General features: G+C 37.8%; 1 long non-coding RNA gene across 1 annotated transcript; it reads right to left on the bottom strand.

Annotated features, from left to right (window-relative positions):
• Window positions 1-229: 229 nt before the first annotated feature.
• LOC116537232 lies at window positions 230-470 on the bottom strand. The gene is made up of 2 exons (XR_004263031.1): window positions 373-470; window positions 230-303 (listed from the first exon to the last, which is right to left on the bottom strand). It is a non-coding gene; the product is annotated as an uncharacterized LOC116537232 (long non-coding RNA).
• Between the last annotated feature and the right edge of the window lie 3,283 nt (window positions 471-3,753).

Raw genomic sequence — 3,753 nt, forward strand, 5'->3', positions numbered from 1 at the left:
ATGCTCTGCTTCCTTTTGAACACTTTGCCATTTAGAAATTTCTTCCACCAGGTACCCTAAATCATCTCCTTCAAGTTGAAAGTTCCACAAATATCTAGGGCATGGGCAAAATGCCACCAGTCTTTGCTAAAACATAGCAAGAGTCACCTTTACTTCAGTTCCCAACAAGGTTTCATCTCCACCTGAGACCTCAGCCTGATTTTTTATCCATATTATTATCAGCACTTTAGTCAAAACCATTCAATAAGTCTCTAGGAAGTTCCAAACTTTCCCACATCTTTCTGTCGTCTGAGCCCTCCAAATCTCTATGAACTTCCAAACGTTCCCACATTTTCCTATCTTCTTTTGAGATAGGAAACTGTCCCTCCAAACTGTTCCAACTTCTGCCTGTTGCCCAGTTCCAAAGTTGCTTCCACATTTTTGAGTATCTTTACAGCAGCACCCTACTCTACCAGTATCAATTTATCTTATTAGTCAATTTTCCTGCTGCTGATAAAGACATCCCCAAGACTGGGTAATTTACAAAGAAAAAGAGTTTTTATGGAGTCATATTTCTATGTAGCTTGGGAGGCCTCAAAATCATGGTGGAAGGCAAAAATCTTGTCTTACATGCCAACAGACAGGGAGAATGAGAACCAAGTGGCATTATTCACTACCATGAGAACAGTATGGGAGAAACTGCCCCCATAATTAAATTGCCTCTCACTAGGTTTCTCCCATAACATGTGGGGATTAAGGGAACTACAGTTCAAGATGAGATTTGAGTGGAGGCACTGCCAAACTATATCAGTCAAAGGCAAAGAAAGAAGAAGAAAAATAAAATGAACAAAGCCTCCAAGAAGTTTGGACTATGATAAACATCCAAACCTAAGAATAATTGGTGTTCCCAAGAAACAAGAGAAATCTAAAAGTTTGGAAAACATATTTGAGGGAATAATCAACAAAAATTTCCTTGGCCTTGCTAAAGATACAAGAATCTTAAAGAACACCTAGAAAAATTATTGCAAAGAGATAATTTCCCAAGCACATAGTCATCAGGTTATCTAAAGTCAAGATGAAGGAAAGAATCTTAAGGGCTGTGAGGCAAAAGCATCAGGTAACCTAGAAAGGAAAACCTATTCAGATTAACAGGAGATTTCTCAGCTGAAACCCTACAAACTAGAAGGGATTGGGGGTTCTATTTTTAGCCTCCTTAAACAATTATCAGCCAGTAATTTTGTATCCAGTGAAACTTAGCTTCATAAATGAAGAAAAGATACAGTCTTTCCCAAATAAACAAATGATGAAAGAATTCACCACCACCAAGCCAGCACTACAAGGACTGCTAAAAGGACCTCTAAATCCCACACAGAGAACCTAAAAATACACCAAAGTAGAACATCCTTACAGTATCTCACAAGACCTATATAACAATAACACAATGGAAAAAAAAAAAAAAAAAACCAAGGTATTCAGGCAACAAATAGCACAATGAATAGAACAGTACCTCACATCTCAATACTAACATCAAATGTAAATGGCCTAAATCCTCTACTTAAAAGATAAAGAATGGAAGAATGAATAAAAGTTTACCAACCAAGTTTCTGCTGTCTTTGGGAGGCTCACCTAGTACATAAGGACTCTCATAAACTTAAGGTAAAGAGATAGAAAAAGATATTCCATGCTATTGGACACCAAAAGCAAGCAGTAGTTATTTTTATATCAGATAAAAAATAAAGTAATAGCAGTTAAAAACGACAAAGAGGGATATTATATAATGATAAAAGCACTAGTCCAACAGGAAAATACCACAGTTCTAAATGTATATGCACCTAGCACTAAAGCTCCCAAATTTATAAAACAATTACTACTAGATGTAAGAAATGAGATCGATGGCAACAGAATAATAGGAAGGTACTTTAACACTACACTGACATCATTAGGTCACCAAGACAGAAAATCAACAAAGAAACAACAGACTTAAATTATATGGTACAACAAATGGGCTTAACAGATATTTACTAAACATTCCACCCAATAACTGCAGAATATACACTCATTGGCACATAGAACATTCTCCAAGAGAGGTCATATGATAGGTCACAAGACAAATCTCAGTAAATCTAAGAAAATGGAAATTATATCAAGTACTCTCTCAGACCACAGTAGAATAAAATTGGAAATCAACTCCAAAAGGAACCCTCAAAACCATGTAAATTTATAAAAATTAAATAACCTTCTCCTGAATTATTGTTGGACAACAATAAAATCAAGATGGAAATTAAAAAATTCTTTGTACTGAACAATAATCGTCACACAACTTATCAAAGCCTCTGGGATATAGCTAATGTGGTGATAACAGAAAAGTTTGTAGCATTAAATGCCTACATCAAAGTGTCTGAAAAGGCACAAATAGACCATGTAAAGTCACACATCATGGCACTGGAGAAATAAGAACAATAGAACAATCCAAACCCAGCAGAAGAAAATAAATAAGATCAAGGCAGAACTAAATGAAATTGAAACAAAAACAGTATCAAAGATAAATGAAACAAAAAGCTGGTTCTTTGAAAAAAAATATATAAAATTAATGGACCATTAGTGAGATGAACCAAAAAAGAAAAGAGGAGATCCACAGAAACACAAAAAATTATTCAAGGCTACTATGAATGCCTTTACATGCATAAACTAGAAAATCTAGAGGAGATGCATAAATTCCTGGAAATATACAACCCTCCTATATTAAACCAGGAAGATACAGAATCTCTGAATAGACCAATAACAAGCCACAAGATTGAAATAGTGATAAAAACATGGTCAACAGGCTGGGCATTGTGGTTCACACCTGTAATCCCAGCACTTGGGGAACCTGAGGTGGGCAGATCACCTAAGGTCAGAAGTTACAGCCTGGCCAACCTGGCAAAACCTGATCTCTACTAAAAACACAAAAAATAGCAGGTGTGGTGGCATGTGCCTGTAGTCCCATCTACTTGTGAGGCTGAGGCAGGAGAATTGCTTGAACCCAAGAGGCAGAGGTTGTAATGAGCTGAGATCATGTCACTGCACTCCAGCCTGGGCGACAGAGCAAGACTCTGCCTCAAAACAAACACAAAACAAACCCAATAAGAAAAAAGTCTAAAGCCAGATGGATTCACAGCTGAATTATATCAGACATTCAAATAAGAATTGGTACCAATGCTATTGACATATTCCAAAAGAGGTAGGGGGAAGGGGAGGGGGCATCCTCCCTAAATCATTCCATGAGACCAGTATCACCCTAATACCAAAAGCAGGGAAGGACATAACCAAAAAAGAAAAATACAGTATAGGGAGCCATGGCAACATATTAAGGCTTATGTACATGGCATTTGAGGTCAGGGCATGGAAAAATACTGAGGCTCTGTGTGTATGTTATTTGTGCACGGAAGTGAAATTCCTTGACTCTGAAAACAGGACAGGGAGTGGAGTGTGTGGTGTGATAAGGAACGTTGAAAACAGCCTCCTGAGAATGCAGTTTGAGTGTTGTGCAAGGCCACAGGTGCCTCAGCAACACACCTCAAGTGACCATCTAGTGGATGTTTGTAGTTAATACATGCCCTTTCAATAAATACTGTACTTGATGGATGGATGCTGGGGTGGACTCTTTGGGAAGAGCTACCCCTAAGCCCTGCTCAGCTGGAAGTGTCTGAAGGCTTCATTCTTGGCTTTCACTGCAAGCTATAAGCTCTGCAACTGGTGATCTCGATGTGATCACCTTGAATTTATGCGTGAAGA

This window comes from Sapajus apella, unplaced genomic scaffold (assembly GCF_009761245.1).
Source record: "Sapajus apella isolate SASKATOON/1434 unplaced genomic scaffold, GSC_monkey_1.0 scaffold108, whole genome shotgun sequence".
NCBI lineage: Eukaryota > Metazoa > Chordata > Mammalia > Primates > Cebidae > Sapajus > Sapajus apella.